At 41.6% G+C, this 26700-nt stretch overlaps 1 protein-coding gene across 1 annotated transcript in view; it reads right to left on the bottom strand.

Moving 5' to 3' along the window:
- Positions 1 to 26700, bottom strand: part of Epm2a (EPM2A glucan phosphatase, laforin) — an 81891-nt gene that overhangs the window by 11097 nt on the left and 44094 nt on the right. The gene's annotated exons all lie outside the window — the stretch shown is intronic.

Here is a 26700-nt window from a genome sequence, read left to right as displayed (position 1 = left end):
GGGAATGGCACTATTAGAGGTGTGGCTTTGCTGAATAAGGGCTGTGTTAGAGGAAATGTGTCATTGTTGGGGTGGGGGTGGGTATGCTTTGAGGTCTCCTATGCTCAAGATATACTCAATGTGACACACAGTTCGCTCCCTGTTGCCTACAGAGCTCTTAGCTCCTTCTCCAGAGCCACGTCTGCCTCCCTCGGCTTCAGAGTTGGATGTGTCCCACACAACTTGCTTTCGTTAATGACCAACAAGCGCCACTCCCCCCCCCCCAAACCGCATGCTTGTTTCCCTGTGCTCACTTTCCCTGCTGCGGGGACTGAGTGGACACGTGAATGAGCTTCTGTCTTACAATGCCAAACTCCAGCCATGAGACCGGCTGCCCTAGAGAGCCAAGATCCAGTGGGGCCTTGTTTGTTACCTCAGCAATGCACCTGTCTTATTTTGTGAAGACAACATCCACGTCATTAGTGGCTTGAAAGCCCTAACACGCAAGACAGAAACTGTGCAAGGGGTTTGCATTTGCAGTAAGGCCCCTTCTTACGTTGACCTTAGAGCAGTGTTGTGTGATATTTTGATTGAATTCTGACAATAAAGTTTGTTTTGAATCAGGGGATGAAGTTAGCCACTAGCTGACCAAAATTAACCATGGAGTTTTTTGAGGACTGTGTGCGGATGGAGAGACAGGAAGTAGAAAGGCAGGGCTAAGAGAGGGCCCCGGTCCTTTTGGATGGAGAAACAGAAGAGGAGGTCCCCGATCACTTCTCCACCGCTTCCCTGATCACTCAGCTTCTTACCCTGATATCTGACTCCCAGTTTTCTATTGATAAAGAATAATTAGATAAACACATCAGAGAAGTGGAAGTCGGCTGGGCCAGTCAGCTTTGGCGATATTAACGAGATATTTGGTTTGGGGTTGTCACACTGGATTGTGGCATGTGCACCTCACAGTACTGTGATCATCTACAATGCAGAAGGCAGGTCCCACAACAAAGAACCTTCTAGTCCAAATGTTAATAACACATGGGGGGAACCCTGGGTTTCTATAAATAAGAATGGCACTGAACTCTGTCCCCTTTGAAGAGAAGAAGGCAACATGGAATACATGTAAGCTCACCATATCTCACCAGGCATTGTGGGGCTTGTAGTTCATGCTATTCCCGCTGACAACAGCATACTCAAATAGCATTTTTATGGTGCTGGAGAGATGACTCAGTGGTTACGAGCACTTACTGCTTTTGAAGAGGACCCATGCTTCCCATATGGAAGCTAACAACTGACTATAATTCCAGTCCCAGGGGATCTGACACCCTCTTTAGGCCTCTGTGGCAATTACACACACAAGGTACACAACAGACATACATGCAAGCAAAACACCCACATATAAAATAAATCTTTAAATATTCATATATCCAAAAATAAGAAAGATCTAGAGCAAAATAGAAGCTCTGTATTAGACATCTGAAAAGCACTCTGGTGTTTTTAGCTACAGAAGCAATGGTGTTACTTATAGACAGAAAGACCAAGTTCAAATTTCAATACTAGTGCTTAGTAATGGTCATACGAAGTTAAGCCAAGTCATTTACCATCTCTAGCTTTTGATGTGCTCATTTTTGGAACGGGTCTAAAACTAAATCACAGAAGTTCTACATAAAATAAATACAATCAAGTACTTATTACTTGTTTGAATAAGGCAATCACAAATACACAAGAACCCTGAGTACAATTTACATCAAGCTATTATCATAATTCATATTGATCAATAATACTGCCAAATGACTATATCATACTGACAAAATTTCATGTTCATTTTTCTCTCTTTTTTTTCTCACTTGGATACTTCAAGGTATAGTCACTTAGTTTTTAATATGAACTCTATGTTGGCTTTTCTTTTTATTTTATTTTATTTTTGTCCTTTCTTCTGTCTACTTTTTTTTTTTTTTTTTTTTTTTTTTTTTTTGCTTTCTCTCTCTTGGCAATTCTTGCTGCTGTTGATATTGATATGAACATGAAAACAATCCACTCACTTCAAATGTGGGTATTTCTGATCCTCAGTCAAAACATGTTAAAGGACCTAACCATCTTTCTAAGCACTATTTACTGGATAGGGAAGGTTATTTTATTTTATTTTATTTTTGCTAGTTAGGTTCTTATCTACAAGGCTTGTAGCCATGCCCTTATGGAAAACCTTATTCGTATATTAGGGGATAAAATTGAAGGCAATAAAGTAAAAATAACCAAGGAAAACATAATGATACTGGAAAGATGGGCACAACAATTCTTCCTCCCCCCTTTTTTGTTTAAATTAGAAACAATCTTATTTTACATATCAATCCCAGTTCCCTCTCCCTTCCATGTTCCCCACCAACCCCCATCCCTCTCCCCATCCACTCCCTAGGGAGGGTGAGGCCTTCCATGGGGGATCCTCAAAGTCTGTCACATCATTTGTGGCAGGGCCTAGGCTCTCCTCTGTGTACTTAGGCTGAGAGAGTGTCCCTCCATGGGTAATGCACTCCCAAAGTCCATTCCTGCACTGGGAATAAATACTGGTTCCACTACCAGAGGCCCCAGAGACTGCCCAGGCCTCCTAACTGACATCCAAGTTTAGAGGACCTGGTTTGGTCCAATGCTGGTTCCCCAGCTGTCTGGCTGGGGTCAGCTGTATCTGTGGGTTTCCCCAGCCTGGTCTTGACCCCTCTGCTCATCACTCCTCCCTCTCTACAACTGGATTCCAGAAGTTCAGCCCAGTGTTTTAGTGGTAGATCTCTCCTTCTGCTTCCATCAGCTACTGGATGAAGGCTCTAGGATGACATTTAAGGTAGTCATCAATCTCATTATAGGGGAAGGGCATTTAAGGTAGCCTCTCCACTCTTGTTTAGATTCTTAGATGAGGTCATCCTTGTGGATCTCTGGACATTAGGCATGAGAATTCTTGACCCCAAAGAATTCTGAGATAGTCCACTGGTCACAGTAGACTAGGAGAAAGACCAGAAGCATGGATGGCACTTGCACAACTTCTTGACCTGTGATGGGAAGGATGATGTGCCTGAGTACTTAGTGTTCACACAAGTGTAGAAACTTCACAGCCCCTTGTGTTACTGAGGAATAGGAATGGGATCTGGCTCCATCTAGAGACACATCTAACCTTCTATTACTCCTTGGAGAGTCCCCCTCCGGGATCCTTAGAATACCTATGGAGTGGTAATGTGGGATTTCCACATGTATACTCTGGAGCTGAACTGAGCACACCAAGTTACTCCATGCTGTGGGAAAGGGAAACAGAAACTTGTTTATAGAATTAAGTAACATATCCTACTGAATAGTAATGTATATTTTTCCTGGAAAAGCATTTAAGTGGACTGGTAAAGTGTCAAAATGTGTATTGATGACAGAAAAATTGAGTTTCAATGCTACTCAGCGTTCTCTTAAATTCTGTTTTCTTTCACTGGGGGGCATTTGATTTTTTTTTTTTTTACCCAGTCAATACATTAAAATATAAAGTTACTGACTGATTTTCCAAAAAGGATTTGCAATTGGCAGAAAAGCTGAAAAACACTTCACGAAGATATGCCAAAGGTAAACTGGCTTGAGCACTGGGAAAACAAAACCAGAACCCTACCACGGCCTGCATACAGAACTACAAGGGACATTGGGGCTGCTACTCTATCACCTGTTCAGCTCTGCTCTTTAAGTCATTTTTCACAATGGAGAAAGCCAAAGCAAAAATCAAGCCCAAGGTTAACACTACAGATAGATAGATAGATAGATAGATAGATAGATAGATAGATAGATAGATAGATAGATAGGTATCTGACATCAAAGTTCTCATGAAAATAAGCCACATGCCTGCATCACAAATGAATACTAAATTCTACATTAAATATTTACAATACTTTCACAACCCATATGACTTCTTCCAGTAATATGATGAGTCTGTTTATCCCTAGTGCACAAGTGGACTTTGGGAGCCCATTCCCCATGGAGGGACACTCTCTCAGCTTAGCTACACAGGGGAGGGCCTAGGTCCTTCCCCAAATGATGTGACAGACTCTGAAGATACCCCATGGAAGGCCTCACCCTCCCTGAGGAGTGGATGGGAGTGGGATTGGTATTAAAATAAGATGGTTTTTAACCTAAATAAAAATTAATTTTAAAAGTATAAAAAAATAAACCTCCCCCCCAAAAGAGGAGTATTAAATGATGCCTGATTCTTTTAAAGAAGGCACTGTGAACCCAGGATACAGATAACTAAAGATAAACTCTGCAGCAAGCATGTACTAAGGGATAGAGGATGAGCTATAAATAGAATCAAACTGAGTATTTGATGGGATGTGGGGATAAAGGCCGGAGCTCGCTAGAAACACACAAATCAGTACTAAACAGACAGCCGAGTGTCCCTAAAGGCCACCCTCTTCCCACTCATTCCCAGAGCAGGTGCCGTAGTCCTATTTCCAGGACTGAAAGTGATGAAGTGCATAGCGTACTTCCTAAACTGTAATTCTGCTTTCACTTCCCTCAGAAGGATAATTTGACACCATTAAAAATTCATTTTTATTCATCTCACCTTGTGATAATCTTCTTTTGGTGTCAGCGGCAGCTTAAATAGTTTTTAATATGTAGGATTTTAAGGTAAAAGTAATTACTGAAATATGAAGTTTACAGAATAAAAAAATCTCCTCTAGGTAAATTTAAGCCTGTAATTAAGGAGCAAATATTATGTCTTATGGTTATAAATTATATTATAAGCCCCCGGAGGAATATTTGTGAATAATTTACCACAGATTTTTAAGTTATGGTAGAGACTTTTGGCTGCAGAATTACAGATTATTTGGAAAGGTCAGGTGGAAGCCACCAGCCAAATTAATATTAACACTCAGTCGGCCCAGAATGACGTTCCCAAGCTAGGTTTCACGTTCACAGAACAGAAAAGACCTTTATAAAGCCATCGATTCACCAGAATTATGTTTGCCTTTCTGTGCTCCTAGAAATTGCCCGTTTATCTGTGGAGTTCTACTTCAGACCCACTGGCCTGGCACAGCTCAGCAAGGGGTGGAAGGAGCATACTGTGTAAATTTTAGTTCCTTTTAAAGGGAGTAAATATTTGCAGGTAAAATAAGAGCGACTTACTCAGCTCTACACGTACACTCCTAAATCCAAGTTCCCGCCTTTCTCCAAAAGACTCATAGACAGAATGAGAACCTGGAAACTGTCCATGACATAGGAGTTGGGGTGTGCCCATATTTTAATGCACGCTGTTCTCCAGCCTGCCTGTGAGACCTGAGACATCATTAGTGAAGTTATAGGGATGGGATGGGATGTTGGTTGGGGGCTGGAGAGATGGCTTGGTGGTTTAGAGTAACTGTCGCTCTTGCAAAATTGAAAGCCAGTTTCACTTCTCAGCATGCACATGATAGCTCACAGCAATCCATAACTCTGGTCCCAGGGGGCCTGATGCCCTCCTCTGGCCTCCAAGGGCACCAGGCACGTACATGATACACATACACATGTGATGTTAAACACCCACCCATATAAAATAAAGTAAGAAATCTAAAAATACATTTTTATGAGAACAGAAGTTTGCGTTGAGGCAGGAGAGACAGAAGATTCAGTTCAGCACCCACTATCTACACCAGGTGACACACACCAGCCAGTAACTCCAGCTCTAGGGAATTGAACATCCTCTTCTGGATTCTACGAGCACTGAACTCATGCATGAATCCCCGCAGAGACATATGCACATACTTAAAAGTAAAAATTTGACAAAGGAATGTTGTGGGGATGTGACAGGATGTGAAATCGTCATCTGCACATTACAGGACTATTGCACACAGGAACTCACAGAAGCCGGAGGTACCCACACTATCCTCCACAAGGTCAGCCTAGCACAGGGAAGGGACCCTAAGATCCCACCCCGACATGAGTTATTGGCAGCTGATGTCTTCTGGGAGAAGGAGATCTCTTTTCTTTAGGACTGTGGCCGCGAGGAGGTTTCCCACGCCCAGGTGGATGATCCCCATGCATGTGTGCATATGGGTAACATCAACAGAATTCGGTGGAAGAAATGAATGAATTTTATAAAAGAAGGCCATGAAGTTGAGAAGATGAGGTGAAAAGTCCGTGTGTGGGGGGGTGTGGGTGTGTAAGTATGCATGTATGTATGTATGCATGTATGTATGTATATGTATGTATATGTATGTATATGTATGTATATGTATGTATATGTATGTATGTATGTATATGTATGTATCCATCAAAGAATAAACAGTGCTTTAAAGAATAGAAAACTGTTGAAGGTAATTACCACTACTTCTCCTTCTACTCCTCCTCTTCCTCCTCCTCCTTCTCTTTCTCCTTCTTCTATTTAGGGTGTGAGCCTCGCCTTTAATGGCTGAGCCATCTCTCCAGCCCTACACTTCTTTTGTGATTCAAGCTAAATACAACCCAGCCTGTTAACTGCAGCTGAACTGAAGACCATGGGAAATGGGTGGCCACCACTCTGCAGTCTTGCTTTCTTATTGCAAATCGAAATCCGTTTAATTCAGCCGAGCGAATGTGGCTTTGTGATGCCAGGCAGTCGCACTGGAACCCTGCTGTTGGCTTCACCTGACAGGCTGGCGCCTGAGGCATAAGGGTGGGCGCTGCATGCTGAGCAGCAGCTGTCAGTCAAGGCAGACCTCACTGGCAACCATGCCAGCACTCGGCACAAATCCACCTCAGGGGATGGACAGGAGATGCTGGCATGGCAGAAGCAAGTCCAGTATATGGACACAGCAGTGAAGGTGTGATCCACTAATGGCTGTTAGAGACAGAGGCCAGCCTTCTCCTAAAACGGAAAATTAGCATTATTTTCTGACCACAGATAATAAGATAAGGAAGCCAGAGAAATGGTGGAGTGGTTGTATGAACATGGACTTTGTTTAGTTATCACACACGCACACACACGCACACACACACACACACATGCATGCATGCACGCACACACACACACACATGCATGCATGCACGCACACACACGCGCACACACACGCACACACGCACCCACAAAACTCCTAACTATGGAACTGGGATTCCTTCTCAATAGACATACCAGTGAAGTATATTCCAAGAACAGAAAACAGATTTTGCTGAGGCCCTGTTCAAAATCCAAAACCCAGATGAAGACCTGAGAGAGAGAAAGAGAGAGAGAGAGAGAGAGAGAGAGAGAGAGCGCACCCGCAGAAACCTTCCTAAGTTGGGTGATTGTGTTGTGTTTAACTTCTTTAACATTTTATGGCCAACCCAATATGAAATGAAAATGTGACGGGGCTATTAAATGATGAGTGATGAAGAAAATTCTATCAGTCCTATCATTTTTATCTGATTAATATTTTAAAAAAAAAAGACAACAAGCTGAGTGGCTAAGAGCTAGGCAGGACTTCCGGGCAGAGAGAGAACTCTGGGAAGAAGGGTGGAGGCAGTTTGGAGATGAGGGAAGGAACCACGTGGCAGAATGTAGATTAACACAAATGGGTTAATTTAAGTTACAAGATCTAGTTGAGAGTAAGCCTAAGCTAAAGCTTTCATAATTAATACGTCTCAGTGTCATTACTTGTGAGCTGGTGACCCAAAGTTACTGCTGCAGGTCACAGCCAACCGTGTAAACACAGTACACGGCGATTTGGAGAAGCACAGCCGGTCTCTTGTTCTGTTTAGATGTGTTACATAGCTTATAGACTGTGTCTGTTCAAATCAGAAATACCATTAATACTTTCAGACACTTGAGCCCTTGGCCCCCGGCTGATGACACTGTTTGGGGAAGTTTAGGAGGCGGAGCCTAGCTGGAGGACGTATGTTCCTGAGGTGGGCGTTAGCAGTAAGACACTTCATTCCCTTCCACTTTGCCTTCCTGCCCCTGCCATCGAGCCAGGTAATATTATGTTTCCCAAAGAAAAAACGATTCCTCCTACTGGTCTTGATCACTCAGACCGCCTCGGATACTGAGTACAAGGCCCTCCGCTGGCCGCCCTGGCGGTTGTTTTGGGCGCGGGGTGTTTGGGCGCTCTTGTATGTTTGTTTAACGGTTTCATATAATTAAATCAATTATGGAGCCCTGTACTTGTACTAATTGGTTTCAGTTGTCAACTTGGTGTGCAGCAAAAATAAACAAATAAACAAACAAACTTCACGTAAGAGGTCATCAGCTGAGGGACTGCAAAGATTAGACTGGCCTGTGGCCATGTCTGCACGGGACTGTCTTAATATATGACTGATATGCGGGTCCCAGCCTACTGTGGGACGTGCCATCCCTAGGCATGTGGGCCTGGGCCATATGAGAAGGCCAGAAGTGAGAGACTGAGTCAGCTACCCTGGTTCCTCTGTGGCAGTTGGGTCACACATTAGATATTTACATTATGGTTCATAACAGTAGCAAAATTACAGTTATGAAGCCACAACAAAATAATCATTTTACGGTTGGGGGTTAGCACAACATGAGGAACTATATTTAAAAAAATAAATAAATAAAAGAGTCACAGCACTGGGAAGCTAGAGAACCAGGGCTCCGTAGATTCTGATTCAAGTTCCTGCCATGACTTTCCTCAATGATGGGTCATTGTGTGAGCCATATAATCAGTGTCCTCCTCAAGTTACTTCTGGTCAAAGCAGCATGGTGGAACAATAACAATATTTCTCCCTAGGCTGAATCCTTGACTCAGTTTCAGACACTGTGACCTTATTGGAGGTAGGTTCTCCACAGAAGCAATCAAATTAAACTGAGGTCACCCATGGGAACCCTAATGCAATATGACCTAATGCAATGTGTCCTCATAAGAAGGAAACATCAACACAGAGACACGAAGAGCAGAGAAGAGAAGAGAAGAAGAGAAGAGAAGAATGTGATAACTTCCTGTGGTCCAGGAAAGGGAGATTGGCAAGTACTCTTTCCTAGCCCTCAAAACAAATCAATGTCATAGATCTTTCACCGTCCAAAAAAAAAAAAAAAAAAAAAAAAAAAAAAGAAACATCATAGGGCTGGTATATGGTGCTCTCTGTGATTGAGTTTAAAGAAGTAAAATAGTTGTCTTCTTCACAGCTACAATGTGCTGGGTTAGCATACAAGTCAAATATAAGGGGAAATGCTCATGACAATAGAAGCCCAAACTGCTAAGAATCGATAAGCCTAACTTTCAGCTAAGACTGGGGGACTGGGCTTGTGTGCTTCAACTCACTCTTCACTGGAGTCTGTTTTCTGAAAGCCAGACCATAGTATGTATAGGAAGAGAGATGTTAGAACTAACATAGGAAAAAGAAACACAACAGGCAAAGCCCTCATGGTAAAGGACAAGGTACACACAGAGAACCGAAAACTCTAGAGACACAGTGTGCATGATCACAGATCACGCAGGCTGGAAGCACATTGTGACAATCTACTGGTGTTCTAGAAATCTCATTAGTAGTATAAGGCAGTGAAGAGTCAGTGGAAAAGTGTTTAGTAGAAGAGTAACTTAGATTTAGATTTGACCGTCCACTGGTGGACAATGGGTGAAGCAAGAAGTGCAGTCTGTATTAGAGAAAAGGGACAACCTTGGGATGGGATGGGATGACTTGGAATGCAGTTGGTGTGCAGAGCAAGGACATGGATGCATTCAACATGGATGTCAGCAAAAGCTCCACAGTGTCCGCATGTAATGACTGAAAGGGAAGATTAACAGTAGCAAAGTCACAGTGATGCTAGAATGTACCTTCTACTAAGAAGGTGCCACCCTAGCAAGGCCTTCGGGACACTTTTCCTTGAAATCATTCATTCCACTGAGCACTTCACTTCTATATAGTGAAGTGATTCATAGGTGAAAACTATGGGTCTCAACATTTTGTAAACTACAATCTCTTCCATGTTTCGCGGCTCAGGACACTATCATTTCTCTTCGAAACAAGAGCTACGTTTACTCTACGTTCACTGCTGAGTTCAAATGTGTGAAAATCTCGTCTAAGCTAGAAAACATATGTAATATGTAAATCATCTATCCTCCAAACAATATACACTACCATAGGCATCTCAAAAAAAAAAGCAAATCACAAAACTCAGAAGAGAACCGATATCTACCAAGTCACAGATGCTATTTCACAGAGACAGTTTTATGCTAACTTTCTGTCCAAAATTTCATCACTAGGAATTGACACATGTCCCACTGGTCACTTTTATTACTCTGTACTCCTTGCTTTTTTTTTTTTTTTTTTTTTTAACCACACTTCTATCTCCTCGGTTCTCTATATAACTTCTAAGAGTGAAGTTTTATCAGCGTTCCAAATTCTGAGTTTTCATCAGTTTCCTGATATCCAGATACTTCACTAGCATGTTTTAGCTACCATCTACATCCCAATAAATTCAAAATCTATTGCCTTCAGTTCAGGTCTCAATCCTCTGTAGTTGTGGGCTCGGTTGATATTCAATGCCATGGCTTTCCTTCAGATCCTCAGCATTTAAAAAGAGAATTTACACCCATGGCCTCCTAGGTGACCTCCTGGCCTGCCTTCCTTCCACACTGCATTGGGATGTTCTTTCTAAAACACATTCATGGCTTTCTTATGATATCACCATTGTTTAAGGTAACCCTCCCCAATCTAACTCCTGTGGATTTCTCTGATCCCACTCTACCATGTGAGCCTTCCATCCAATTTAGGAGAGCAATTGTGGTGAGGTGCCACACCTGTCTTTGTCCCTCCCCTTCTGCTAATCTTCACCTTGGATTGCATTTGCTGTGCTCATGTGTCTGATTTCAGGGATTCAGTCATGCACATTTACCCCATCAGTGCTCCTTCGGATATCCCACAGCATCCTATTCATTCGTCTGTTAAACGTAGGTACAAATAATTGTGCAGCTTTGACTCAGACTCCTGCCCCCTCGACTCTGACTTACTACTTTTCCTCTTCTGTATGGTGAACTCCCCACGAATAAGAAATATAGTTATCTCCGTTTCACAAGAGATTAACATTGCAACCATGTTATTCACCTTAAAAGCAAAAGTAATGAAGAAATAAGGAAGGGAATAATGAGTTGATGATTCATCCAAGTCAATACCACAGCACTTCTACAACTTTTGTAGAGCTCTAGTGAAGACATTTTCAACCGTATGTGTTAAATTATTGGTTGTGCTTTGCTCAAAATACCAATTTTCTCTGCAGACCAATGTGAAAGCTGGTTTTACCCAGAATATGAAACAATATAATGCAACATGGTACGCCTTTTGCCCTCACTGCCAGAAACTTAAATTTCAAATTTAATAGTAGTAATTACACTGTCTGGGGTCCCTAGTAATTTGTATTCTACATGTTCTCCTAGATGGTCTATTTCTATCCCAAGTTCTTCTACTATACACAATCGCTTTTCTAAAGTCTTCTGTTATAAATAATTATATATTTGTAGGTAGGTGGAGAATGGTAGCTGAATCTAATCCTCTGAAAAACCTGTTCCTTCCCCCACTCAGTCCCTCCCAGTAAGACAGAGACAGAAAGGTAGAAAGCAAACTCTAGGTGAGCCACAAAGACTCATAGCCACCCATCAGAATTCCCAAGCTTTGGTCAGTTTTGGTACTATAGCTATACATGTCAATCCAAAAATTGCCTTCAAACAGAAATGATCTGAATATTACAGGTCTCAGTACAGTTCATCTGTGATGAATAAAGCTCCATTCCTACTTGGAATGTGGTCATATTCTTATTACTATAACCCATGCAAAATTAACTGCAGTTTTATTTCATGCCATATGACATTTTAAATTCAAGCTGTTCATGCACGTGGACATTTCAGCTTACAAAACTATATGAGCTTCCGGGGTAGTGTTCACACTCTGAACTGTGTTCTAGACTCTCCTGGAGGTGTGGTAATGATTCTACCAGATCCTCAGTGAAATTAGTCTCCAAGCTGGGGAGCCGGTGCACAGCATCCTTTATCCTGATCACAATCAAGTGATTCTTACACAGCCTGGGACTTCCGAGTCACTGAGAGGCATAGAGCCTAGCAGAGGCCAAGGGAGGAAGGAAAAACATGTCACCTTCTCTTTGAGATGTCAAAATTAAAAATAACTAAGTAAACTAAGTAAAACTGGCTATAAAAATAAAATTTTAAATGAGAAATTAGAGGCAATTATACATACTTGAAGGGATTGTGTCTTGGTGACAGCTAACTTAAGAATTGTTTCCACTTCCAGTGGTGACTTCGATGATTTTCAAGACCTGTTCATCTGTGGTCAGTGATGGCGTGACCTTTAAACAGTCGCCTGCATCTCTCTGGGGCCCATGTATGCACAGAGAGGACAGAAAGGGTAATACCTTCCAGGCTCTCCTGGTATCGAGTACAGGTATCAAGATGGTCTGTGGAGGTCAGAGGGGGCAGCTTACTGAGTGTCTGTCTCCTCAGCCAGTGACTAGATATCAACATCAATAGATGGCTTGAATTTATGGTACAAAATATTGAATAGGGTTGCGAGTGTAAGTGAAGTAAATACAGATAAAATAGGCTAGTTCTGGACACCTATCAAGCGCTATTAAAGCATCATCTCTCATTAGATTATTGATAATACCCCTAAAAGGGGGCGGGGCCCTTCATATGCTAGTGTTTAGTGAGCCTCTTCAAAATTATGTGGCCAAATATTGATGATTTCATTAAAGGGTGATGGTACTCAGTAATTGGGGGAAAGCTGTATTACATGAGTGCCTGCCTTCTTTAAACTCAAGTACAAGGTGATACATCTCCCTGTGTCTTTTACTGGAATAGAGCAACACTCAGTTACTTATACCTTTGTTGTCTGTACTAAATTTTATATAACCATAGCAGACTTGAATAACTGTGATACAACCCACATGGTTCACAAAGCGAGGGAAAGGGAACTGGGATCGATATGTAAAATAAAAATTAAAAAAGAAATAAATTAATATACATATACAAAGAAAGAAAAATTGTTGATCTCCACCTTTGTGGTACACAGTTCTGCCCCAGAGTAACTTAATCATCAAGGCCAGTTTCATCTCATGAGTGTGGATGTCTATCCACTTAGTTGGCTGTAGGTGAAAAGAAACTATTGTAAGAGGTTGGGGCATAAAAGGGATTGGCTCTGGTGGGAGCAGGCTGAGTGATACAGTCTGGCAAGGCAGACAGTGGGAAGCACAGAGATACCTCGGACGGGGAAAGCAGTAATGCAGAAAGTGGGTCAAAGTTCTCAACTTAGGTTAAGAATGTCACAGTACGTCGGCCCTGCCAAAAGCTCGGTGCCAGCGGATGGGGAGGGGTGTTGCAAAATACCGTCTTCTGGGAACGGCATGGCCAATGCACTCACAGAATCAGTCACAGAAACATGAAGGAAGGAAGAGGTATTTGGGGGAGTCTAGCGGGGACTGGGCAAATAATCAAGACACGTGAGAGACATATATGAGGCTGTGGAAGAATAAACAAAAGCTATTCTTAAAAAAAATGGTCCAGTTGGTTGGGCACTTTCTTTGCAGTGGTTTATATGAACTGCCTCAAAAATATTGTATTCACTTATTAGGAAGTATGTGCTCAGAAAAGATGTTTATGTCGTGCTCTTTGATTCTTACAGCACAGCAGTTAATGCCCTAATGAATAAACCAAGGCATGCACTTTTAAGCACATTCTGCCATCTAAGCAGCAGTTTGGACTTAGAGACAACTTCAGTCTATGAGACTCAGGGTTCCCATGGAGCCTGCTGAAACCAATCAATCTAGAGTTTGCTGCTAAATAAGTGGAGAGAAATGTTACATAAAGTTCTGGTGGCCAGGATCTCTCACACTGTACTAAACAATAGTTCATCAGAGGGCAAAGGTTTATACTCTCCATCCATACCAATCTACTCTCCTCCAGAAGATCAGATCTTGGTGGCAGCGTGGAAAGGCGAGTTGGAGTAAGGAACCTGACAGCATCTTGTGTAGATAGCAACTCTCATGAAATGGATCTTACCAGGAAAGAGGAAGCCGGGGGTGCACTTCCGTGCGAATAGAAACACAGGAAGCCGGTGCAGGAGAAAGGCAGACTGAGAACAGCAGGTGCAAGCGTGTCTCTCGGACCCCATTCGCAGTCTGCTTTTCTTAGGCACATGCAAACGAGGAGAAACGTAATTTCGTGTTTAGAAAATACGTCTGATTTACTACCAACGCCGTACAATCTGTCTTTGAAGTAAGGAATTCTACATCAGCGTTTTAAAATGACGGTGATTAAGTAGCCTACAGTGTACTTCCTCTGCTCCTGTCCTTTCATTATTTGTGGCACCCTGATGAAAGGTAATTATGCCTTGGCCAGCTTTCCTCTTAGATGTAATCTGGACCACTTATCTGAGATCCTCAGAATGGAGCTAGCTGCCTTAACGACTCAAAGATAACACCTGCTTCAATCAATGCGAAGGAAGCTTCTCCTGAGAGCCCGTTTCTAGCATTGTGCAACCTGAAATACAGAGTGATGTATTCTGAACTGGCCCCCTGGCAAGGATTTCCATTTCAAAGAAAGCAGGAATTGCATGGGATACTGATTTATATTTGCATAAGAAAAAAAAAAGAGTCAGGAATACGAGATAGCAAAAGAAAAAAATGAGAAAACCCCTAGTGGCCTAAGACAGCCTCAGTAACAATGGCCCTCAACTACTTGGGAACTCCTAACAAAACCTCATTATATTAAGATTCTGATATCTTAAATTACTCAAGGGAGATCAGCAGGAATGGCATATTTCATCCCCTGCAATGAGGAGTCTCTGTGTGAAAATTCTATCCCTCCTCTTTGCAATGACATGAAGAACAGGTGGTTGGCATGGTATGTGGTCCCAAGGCTTTGTTACAACTCTAAGGCATTCCATTTCTAACTAGGACTTCTAAAACATCAAATGTACTCTTAAAAGATGATTTGTCCTTTTATAACCTATAAAACGGCAGCAGTGGTACATGGCTTCTCCACTAGGTTCTAAGGAATACCTAAGAGCACTTTCACAAATAGAACATTTGGCCTCTCTGACTTTTTGAGATGCACATTACGAAGGATCTGAAACCTGCTCTCAGCAAATGTGCTCAAAAATCCATCCGTGGATGGAAAAGTTTGTTCTCCTTTGCCTGTATCTTAGCATCTCTTTCTGTTTGCCTTTAATGGGAGCCTGGTATTCTGATGGAAACCACTGAAGGAAAGAACGGCAACCAATTATTTTGGTTTATCTATCCTTATATTTTAAAAGCATTTGCAAAACTAAGTACAAGGGCTATAAAAATCCTGTGTTGAAATGTAACACAAGCTAAACAGGTCCCTGAGCATGCCGCTCAATTACTTTTCCTAACACACTGGATCCATCCACATGGCAACTTCAGATCCCACAACAGAAGGGTTTTGAGCCTCTCACATCAGTCACACCTGCTTCTAATATTAAAGGGGTCACGACTGCACCAGCTTTCAACAGCACAGACTGGCGTTGTTTTCTTGGTGAGGAACTTCCCTTACACGGCTTCATCTGCCAGCACAGACAGAGGCGTGGAATAAACTGTACAATGCCATGCAACAGCTAAAGAGTAAGCGCCAGCCTATGCAGCGAGCATCCACAGAACTGCCTTGGCCTCTACAAGCCTCCCCAAGAGCCAACAGAAATCATCTGGAAAGACAACCACATTAAAGTAACTTGTGACTGCTTCAAACCTAAGTAGCAATGGATGCTCTCTTTCAGAAGTTACCTATAGTAGACGTTCTGTATTATCCCCCACCCCACTCCCCCCCAAAAAAAAAATCTTGCAGCTTCCCATCAAGGAGAGAAGATTAAGCACCAGAAAGGGAAGAATTAGGTGCACTTATAACAATGCTTTCAGGTAAAAGTTCCTGCTCAGGCCACAGCTCTAAAGTGTCATTGCACTGTGTGAATCAGATTCTCCAGAAAAAAAGAATAAGAAGAAACAATACACACATGCACACAAGATCAGCAATGTATCATAAGCTCCATTGTAAGTAAATCGTCTTGAACTTCCTTGGTCCTGGACTGCACCAACCAATGTGTGAACTTGGCAGTGTTTTCTCAGTTTTACATTCATTAATGATTGGACTATGGAATCCAAATACCATCTGAAAATACAGACAAGTGGAAAATAATGTTAGGATCACGTTATCAGGGTCCAAACATTAATTTAACATTCTATATTGTGGAAAATTTTCTTCAATACAGGTAATTCAAAAATTGTTTGGGGCTCTGGAGAGATGGCCCCGTGGTCTTTTGGGGCACTGGAGTTTGTTCTACCAGAATGTATCAGGTGGCATACAACTCCTGCACCTTCAGCTCTGTGGAATCTGATGCCTTCTTCTGGTATTTGCAGGTACCTGTGTACACATAGACACACACACACACACACACACACACACCACAAAATGGTGACAATAGTAAAAAAATTTTTAAGAAACGTTTTGATCTACCACACTGAGAGTTCTAGAGGAATCCAAAGTTGCCAAGGGATGACTCGGGCTGTTTTATGTTCATGACATTTTACATTTATGCATCTGACCTACACCCACACACTTATTTCCAAAGCACAGGGAGAAAAGAGGAATCTGGTCACTAATGGCTTCCAAGTTGCTAGCTAATGTAAACTAAAAACTAATTTATGCTTGAGTCTTAAATTCTAACAAATTTTCTTTTTCTTTTCTTTTTTCTTAGAATCTTGCTATTTCCACTAATATCCCCAATTCTAGCGTTCCTGTGTATAAAACTGCCCTTTTGGGAAACCGAAAAATGCCCTCAGACATTGGCAGCATCTGTACACAAGTCATATTCCTGCTGTGGACTATCAGCCCCTTAAGGGTAATTTTACTGTGTACCATCACAATATTTTTGTTGTTGGTCCCAAAGCTTGTTCTGTGTTCTCCAGTGTGGTTTGGGCGGAAAAGCATGTGTGCATGCACGCTGGCAGAAGTGTGAGCAAAAGCAAATGCCCCACACTGGTCGAACCAGCCAACAGTGGAGTGAAACTTAGCTTTAGGAGCAGCAGGAAGCATGCATCCAAACAGCAATATTTTCTAATGCAACGGCAGCAGAATTGGCTTTTCCAGCGATTGTCCACCAATACAGTCTATCATCTCTGTTTAAGTACTTGAAGATCCATTGCTGCAGTTAGGAGACTATCCAGGGACCTAGGGGAGTACAAACTCGCTATTAAACATGCCAACTTTACTCAAGTGTAGATTCTATGAACAGTAAGGCTAATGCAAAAAAAAAAAAATTGTTGGTGACCATGGGGCATGAACTCTTCTCCCAGACAGTGAATTCAGTTGCAAAGGTGCGAAGGCAAATAAGACACAGTCCCTGACTTCAAAAAGCCTCCTCCACCATGACATCAGTCCTCTAAAATAGTATCTGAGAGACAGAGGTCACAATCTGAGTTTAAATTTACAAAACAAAGTGACTTCATAACAACACCATAATTGAATATCCAAAGGGCACAGATTTATGAGTAATTTGGGTTCTTTTATGAGGATGTTGCTTCCCCTGAATGATTTAAAGGATATCTTGAAGGATTGGCAAAACAAAACAATAAAACCATCTTTTGGTTGTTGGTTTTATTAAAATTGTCCCTGTAAGAGCAAAGTTATGTTGTGTTTAAAAAAAAAAAAAAGGAAAATCCTGGCATTTACCAATTCAAAAAATTTACTTTCCAGTTAATTTATGGAATCAACATCACACCATAAAGCAAGAAAGAAGTTTGGTTCTTAGAGCTGAGAGTTGCTATGTGAAAATCTTTATATGTTTACTCAAAAATATAGTGTGAGCATCGAGCTAGGACCCGTCTTTGCTGCTAGATTTGGAAAGAAAATGTTCAGAGCAAACAAAAGCCCGGGAACACATTCAAGGAAAGAGAATTTAAGCTCGGGGTTTGGTTTTCTAACGTCTATGGATGGTGATAAAGATGAGGCACTGTAGTGTCAACAGACTCTCCTGCCAAAAATCTCAGAGCTCATCAAGTTTTCTGTAGCAAAAATACGTGTATTCAGTAAATATGAGTCTTCAACCCTGCCTATTCATTTTCATTTCTGAAAATTAATGTTTACTTTTAATCACACTTTACGAGGCAGTAAGATACACAGATGGATCTCTTTAAAATCAGACAATGCTGGGATTGAATCTGCTCACTGGTTAAATAAGGATGGTTAATGGGTTTAGCTTATTAATTATGAGCTTCCTTGTCATTAAAATGAGGGAACTAAATGTTGAAACAACTAAATGCTGAAAGGGAATTCATGCAAGAGGGTTGTCTGGCTCACTACCTAGCAGTTAGTAAACATTCAACAAAATCTTATTTCCCTTCTTACTAATAATGTAGGTGTCTTCTACTTTCAAGTATCTTGTATTTTGCTCTTATGAACTAAGACAAATATATAAGCAATAGGAGACTACTTAAAAATCTTCATCTTCAGGACTGGAGATGTGGCCAGTGGTAGGCTTCGTCCACTGTGCATAAGACCTTGTGTTCAGTACCCCAAATTGAAAAGAAATTAGCATCTTATATTTCTATTTAAAATAATGATGGGGTGGGACATAACTGAGCTGTTAAACTCTTAACTCAGTGTCCAGAGTTTGATTCTTTTTTTTATTTATTTAATTTATAGTTTAAATATCGATCCCAGTTCCCTCTCCCTCCCTCCCTCTCTCACTTTTACCCTCTCTGCCCTCTCACATGAACTCTAACCACCCTCCCATCCCATCCCCCACCCCAATTCCATATGCAGGGGAATGCCATCCAGTTGGGGTCATGTAGATCTGACAGGTCATGTGAAGTAGGGACTAGGGCTTCTCTCCTGTCTCTAGGTTAAGGCAGTTATCCCTCCATGGGGGATGTGTTCGCAAAGTCCTTTTGTGCTCCAGGGATACATCCTGGCTCCACTGTCTGAGGTCCCTTAGACTGCTCAGTGCTTCTGGCTAAGATCCATATTCAGGGGAGCCTGAGTCAGTCCCATGCTGGTTTCCCAGCTATTAGTCTGAGGGCCCATTAGCTCCTCCTTGTTCAGGTAAGCTGTCTCTATGTGTTTCTGCAGCCTGGTCTTGTCCTCTCCATCTGCATCTGGGTTCTAGTTCGACTCAGTGTTTATGTATGGGTGTTTGCTCCTGTTTCCAACAGGTATTAGATGAGGGCTCCATGGATAAGTTAGTTGTTGATCTCACTCTCCGGGAAGGGCATTTATGGTAGCCTTTTCCATGGAAGCTCAAATTGTTAGTTGGCAGCAGTCTTGTAGTTCTCTAGACCCCAGAGCACAGGGGAAGTGGGGGGGGCAGCGAATGGAGAGAGAAGTAGGAGAAAACGAGGGGGAGGAAAGGAAAACATGTGCGACCAGGAAGGGAATAGAAGACAGGAGAGAGAGAGAGAGAGAGAGAGAGAGAGAGAGAGAGAGAGAGAGAGAGAGAAGAGAGAACATAAAAGAGGGAGCCAATATTGGTTTGAAGATAAAATTGAACACAGAGTTTGATTCTTATCACCTGTAACACACTTGGTCTGGTCTATTTAGAATAATTCTCAGCTGACCATTGGTGGCTCGCACCTTTAATCCTAGCACTTGGAAGGCAGAAACAGGCAGATCTCTGTGAGTTCGAGGCCAGCCTGGTCTACAGAGTTAGTTCCAGGACAGGCTCCAAAGCTACATAGAGTAACCCTGTCTCAAAAACAAACCAAAAAAAAAAAAAAAAAAAAAAGAAAGAAAGAAAGAAAAGAAAAATAAAAGAATAATAAATCTCAACATCTTAAAGTAAGATTACTTCCAGGAAAAAGTCTACACTGTAATTCAGACCCAGACTTGCAAAGCTTCCTTCACAAACCAAATAAACACCAAAATTATATGACTAGGGTTGCAACTATAACCTTACATTACTAACTTCAAGAGATGGTAAACATATAAAAACCATTTGAGTAAAGCCACTATGGAAATCAATGCAACAATTCCTCAGAAATCTGGGAATAGATCTGCCTCAAAAGCCACATATACCACTTTTGGGCATATACCCAAAGGACTCTACATCCTACTAGACAGACACTTGCTCATCAGGGTTTATTGCTGCTCTATGTAGAATAGCCAGGAATTGGAAACTGCCTAGATGTCCACTTACTCATGAATGGGTATAGAATTTAAGTTCAAAGATAATGAAAATGTAGTACATTTACACAATGCAATATCATTTAGCTGTTAAAAAATGAAATTATAAATATCACAGGTAAATGGATGGAGCTAGAAAAATTCTTACTGAATGAGGTAACCCAGACCCCAAAAGACAAATATTTTATGTTTTCTCTTATATATGAATGTATCATTTAAGCCTTCAATCAATGTAGGACATCCTCATAAATCACAGAGATAGGTACCGAGTAATATATTAGTGGGGAGGATACTAAGGGACCCACCAAGGAAGGAAAAATAGAATATATAAGACAGAGTAGAAACTGGAATAGAGGATTAAATGGGGAGGAGGATTGATGGAGTATGGGAATGGATATCAGGAGGGACAGTTAACACTAACAAAGTAACAGAAGTAATGACCAAATTGGGTTTAACAGACATTTATAAAACATTACATTCAAACAGAAAAGAATATACCCTCTTCTCAGCACCACATGGAACCTTCTCTAAAATAGACCACATACTCAGCAATACAGCAAACCTCAAAAGTTACCAAAAAATTGGAATACCCGCGCCGCCCCCCCCCCCGGGTCAAGAAAGAAAGAAAGAAATTAAAGACTTCCTAGAATTCAATGAGAAGGAGGCACAACACACTCAAACTTATGGGACACTATGAAGGCAGTGCTAAGAAGAAGGGTTATAGCATAGCTGATGCTTCGAGAAAATCAACAAGACACATAAACCGTTATCCAAACTAACCAAAAGGCAGAGAGAGAACATGCACGTTAACAAGATCAGAAATGGAAAGGGGACATACCAATGAATACTGAGGAAATCCAGAGAATCTTCAGGTCATACTTTGAAAATCTATACTCTACAAAAGTCAAATATTTAATGGAAATGGACAATTCTCTGGATAGATATCACTTACCAAAATTAAATCAAGAACGAATAAGCAATTTAAACAAACCTATAACCCCTAATGAAATAGAAGCAGTCATCAAAAGTATCCCAACCAAAAAAAAAAAAAAAAGCCCAGGGCCAGATGGTTTCAGTGCAGAATTCTACCAGAAATTCAAAGAACAGCTAGTGCCAACACTCCTCATAGAGTTACACATAATAGAAGCAGAAGGGTCACTGCCAAACTCTTTTTATGAGGCTACAATTATCTTAGTACCCAAGCCACACAAAAACACAACTAAGAAAGAGAACTACAGACCAATGTCCCTCATGTACATTGATGCTAAAATACTGGCAAATCCAATCCAAGAACACAACAGAGAAATCACCCACCATGACCAAGTAGGATTCATCCCTACTTGCATTCAGAGATGCAGGGATGGTTCCACATATGATAATCCATCAATGTAACCCACCATATAAACAAACTGAAAAAGAAAAAACACATGATCATCTCACTAGATGCTGAAAAAGCCCTTGACAAAATCCAACACTCATTCATGATAAAGGTCTTGGAGGGATCAGGGATAACAGGAACGTACCTAAACATAATAAAAGCAATATACAGCAAACCAACAGCCAACATCAAACAAAATGGAGAGAAACTCAATGTGATTCTTCTAAAATCAGAAGCAAGACAAGGCTGCCCACTCTCTCCATATCTCTTCAATATTGTACTTGAAATTCTAGCTAGAGAATAAGAAAACAAAAGGAGATCAAGGGGATACAAATTGGAAAGGAAGAAGTCAAACTTTCACTGTTTGCAGATGATATGATAGTTTACATAAGTGACCCAAAAACTCTACCAGGTAACTCCTACAGCTGATAAACACCTTCGGCAAAGTGGCAGGATACAAGATTAACAAAAAAAAAAAGTAGCCCTATTACATACGAAAGATAAAGGGGCAGAGAAATAAATCAAAGAAACATCAAACATCACCTTTTACAATAGCCACAAACATAAACTATCTTGGGGTAATGCTAACCAAACAAGTGAAAGACCAATATAATATAACAAGAACTTTGATTTATTAAAGAAAGAAATTAAAGAAGATACCAGAAAATTGAAAGCTCTCTCGCGCTCTTGGATAGGTAGGATAAACATAGTAAAAAGTGGTAATATTGCCAAGTAAAAAGTGGTAATATTGCCAAATGCAATCCACAGATTCAATGCAATCCCCATTGAAATCCCAGAACAATTCTTTGCAGACCTTAAAAGAACAATACTCAACTTTATATGGGAAAAAAAAGACCAAGGATAGCCAAAACAATCCCAAACAATAAATGAATTTCTAAAGTCATCTCCATTGCTGACTTCACACTGTACTATAGAGCTATAGTCCTGAAAACCACTTGCAATTGACTCAAAAATAGACAGGAAGACCAAGGGAATCCAGCTGAAAACACTGATCTCAACCCATACACCTACAAACACCTGATTTTTGACAAAGAAGCTAAATTTGCAATAGAACAAAGAAAGCATCTTCAACAAATGGTGCTGGCATAACTGGATATTGGTACACAGAAGACTGCAGAAAGATCCATATTTATCACAATGCACAAAACTTAAGTCCAAATGGATCAAAGACCTCAACAAAACTCCAGCCACTGAACCTCTTAGAAGAAAAAGTAGGAGGTACCCTTGAACAAATTGGTACAGGAGACCGCTTCCTGAACATAATTCCAGTAGCACAGACACTGAGATGAACAATTAATAAATGGGACCTCCTGAAACTGAGAACCTTCTGTAAGGCAAAGGACATAATCAGCAAGACAAAATGGCAGCCCATAGAATGGGAAAGGATCTTCACCAACCCCATATCTGACAGAGAGGCTGATCTCCAAAATATACAAAGAACTTAAGAAGCTAGTTACCAAAACACCACATAATCCAATTAAAATGTGAGGTACAGAACTAAATAGAGAATTCTCAATAGAGGAATCTAAAATGGCTGAAAGACACTTAAGAAAGTGCCCAACATCCTTAGACATCAGGGGAATGCAAATCAAAACAACTCTGAGATACCATCTTACTCCTGTCAGAATGGCTAAAATCAAAAACACTAAAGACAGTTTTTGCTGGAGAGGATGTGGAGAAAGGGGAACACTCCTCCACTGCTGGTGGGAGTGCAAACTCATACAGCTACTTTGGAAATCAGTATGCTGTTTACTCAGGAGAATGAGAATCAGTCTACCTCAAGATCCAGTAATTCCACTCTTAGGCATATACCCAAAAGATGCACATTCATACAACAAGGACATCCATTCATCTATGTTCATACCAGCATTATTTATAATATCCAGAACCAGGAACAACCTAGAAGCAGCTCAACTGAGAAAATGTGGTACATTTGCACAATGGAGCACTACTCAGTGGGGAGCTGGGGGAGAGGGGGAGTGGAACGACAATGGAATCTTGGAATTTGCAGGCAAATGGATGGAACTAGAAGAAACCATCCTGAGTGAGGTAACCCAGTCACAAAAAGACAGTCACAGTATGTACTCACTCATATATGGTTTTTAGACATAGAGCAAAGGATCATCAGCCTACAATTCACACTGCCAGAAAATCTAGGAAACAAGGAGGACCCTAAGAGAGACATACATGGTCCCCCTGAGAAGGGGAAAGGGATAAGATCTCCCTGGCTAATTGAGAGCATGCACGAGGAGGTGGGGGGGGTAGAGGGACTTAGGAGAAAGAGAAGGGGAAAAGAGGAGGGGAGAGGAGAACATAAGGAAGGAGGAAAATTGAGTCAGGGAAAGAATAGAGGAGAGCAAGAAAAGAGATGCCATAATAGAGGGAGCCATTATAGGTTTAGATGGCACTCGGGAAATTTTCAGAGATCTACAAGGATGACCCCAAATGACAATCAAAGTAATAGTGGAGAGGCTACCTTAAATGCCCTCCCCCAATAATGAGATTGATGACTACTTCATATGCCATCCTAGAACCTTCATCTAGTACCTCATGGAAGCAGAAGCAAACACCCACAGCTAAACACTGAGCAGAACTCCTGGGATGCAGTTGGAGAGAGGGAGGAGTGATGAGCAAAGGGGTCAAGACCAGGCTGGAGAAATCCACAAAAATAGCTGACCTGAACAAGGGGGAGCTCATGCACCCCATGTAATAGTTGGGAAACGTGGTGGGTGTTAGTTAGGAGGACTGGGCAGTCTATGGGACCTCTGGTAGTGGATCAGTATTTATCACTAATATAAGAATGGATTTTGGGAGCCCATTCCACATAGTGGGATACTTTCTCAGCCTAGACACATGGAGGAGGGCCTAGGCACTGATCCAAATGATATGACAGACTTTGAAGATTCCCCATGGAAGGCCTCACCTTTCCTGGAGAGCAGAAAGGGGATGGGATGGGGGTTGGTAGGGATAGGGTAGGCAGAGTGAGGGAACTGGGATTGACAAGTGAAATAAGGCTGTTTCAAATTTAAATTTAAAAAATTATCATAAAAAAAGTCACGGGCTATGCTTCTTCACAAATTCGTACATGTTCTGGGAAGGCAGAGCCAGACAGACCTCAGGGATTCCCTAGTCTAGCCTAAGTCACCAATTCCAGCCAGTAAAAGTCTCTTGAAAAACAAGGTCCACTGAACCTAAGAAACAGCACCTGAGCTTATCCTCTGGCTTTCATGAACATGCACACACCTGTTCATGCATACCCCTACATACATGAACTCTCACATAAGTGTATACACACACACACACACACACACACACACACACAATACAGCTAAAGACATTTAAAGACGGTTCAAACATTTTATATCTAACCAAACTGGACAAACAAAATATAAAACCATATTAAATATGCAGGAAAAGTTAAAATTTCATCTTTATGAATTCTTTGAAAACTCTACTTAGTAAATCTAGTTAACCCCATAATGACTTTAACATTGTGCACACGTGTGTGTGTGTGTGTGTGTGTGTGTGTGTGTGTGTGCATGTGAGAGTGTTGCTCTGTGTGTTGCTGTGTGTGATGGGGGCCTGAAATGCATGGAGGCCATAGGAGTCTTCCTTAATCATTCTCCACCTTCTCTTTTGAGATACGGTCTCTCACTGAACCTTGGAGCCATAGATCCAGCTAGGCTGGCTAGCTAGGGAGCTTCCGGATCTGCCTTCCGGATCCCCCAACTACCATGTAGTGGCATTACAGACATGCACCACTACAGTCAGCTTTTTACTTGGTGCTGAAGATGCAAACTCAGGTCCTCCACAGCAAGTGTTCGATCAACCTCAGCCAATAATGGTTTAAAACTAAAAGGGAGCTGAGATAAATAATGTCACTGTCTTATGAAAGTCTCACTAACGGCAAGCAATTAATTTAAATAAATAATCAAGCTTAAACAGTTGACTAAAATGTCAAAACAATGTGTCATCAAAATAAAAGAAATCGCCGCCAAAGGGAGGAGATGTTTATGTCATAGCATCTACTGTCTTGGGAGCTGCAGTATGCTGACATTTAAAACATAACCTTTAGTAGAATAAGAAAGATTATATAGACCCATTCTATATGCCTTGCAATTTATCAGAAAGATAATAGTTTTTAAAAGAAGGGAAAACTATGTGTTTCTGCCGCCTGGTCTTGTCCTCTCCATCTGCATCTGGGTTCTACTTCGACTCAGTGTTTATGTATGGGTGTTTGCTCCTGTTTCCAACAGGCATTAGTTGAGGGCTCCATGGATAAGTTAGTTGTTGATCTCACTCTCCAGGAAGGGCATTTATGGTAGCCTTTTCCACGGAAGCTGAGATTGTTAGTTGGCAGCAGTCTTGTAGTTCTCTAGACCTTTCTTTGTGTTCAATTTTATCTTCAAACCAATATTGGCTCCCTCTTTTATGTTCTCTCTCTCTCTCTCTCTCTCTCTCTCTCTCTCTCTCTCTCTCTCTCTGTCTCTCTCTCTCCTCTCTCTTTTTCCTGTCTTCTATTCCTAACCAGGCTAAATCTTCCTGGTCGCTTACCTGAACAAGGAGGAGCTAACAGGCCACCAGACTGATAGCTGGGAAGCCAGCATGGGACTGACTCAGGCCCCCCTGAATATGGGTCTCAGCCAGAAGGACTGAGCAGTCTAAGGGACCTCAGACAGTGGAGCCAGGATGTATTCCTGGTGCACAAAAGGACTTTGCGAACACATCCCCCATAGAGGGATAACTGCCTTAACCTAGAGACAGGAGAGAAGCCCTAGTCCCTACTTCACAGGACCTGTCAGATCTACATGACCCCAACTGGATGGCATTCCCCTACATATGGAATTGGGGTGGGGGATGGGATGGGAGGGTGGTTAGGGTGCATGTGAGAGGGCAGAGAGGGTAAAAGGGAGGGAAGGAGGGAGGGAGGGATAGAGGGAGGGGGAGGAGGGAGGGGAAGGGAGGGAGGGAGGGAAGGAGAGGGAACTGGGATCGACATGTAAAATAATAAATTAAAAAAAAATGCTTTGACTCCAAAATTTAAGTTCAAGGACAAGTTACTGGGGAAAAGGATTTCTATTTTTGTTTCCACAGAAAATGAAAAGATGTGGATTCCTTCCAGACTAATGTGGTTTGATCAAGCCAGACCACCTTAAACAGAGTACCAGGTCATCTTACATTCAAAACAGCTGGACAAAGCAGCCTGACAGACTGCAGCCAGGATTGCTG

The sequence above is a fragment of the Phodopus roborovskii genome, unplaced genomic scaffold (assembly GCF_943737965.1).
Source record: "Phodopus roborovskii unplaced genomic scaffold, PHOROB, whole genome shotgun sequence".
Lineage (NCBI taxonomy): Eukaryota > Metazoa > Chordata > Mammalia > Rodentia > Cricetidae > Phodopus > Phodopus roborovskii.
Note: the sequence above shows the minus strand (reverse complement) of the source record. Positions and strands in the feature narration are given on the sequence as shown.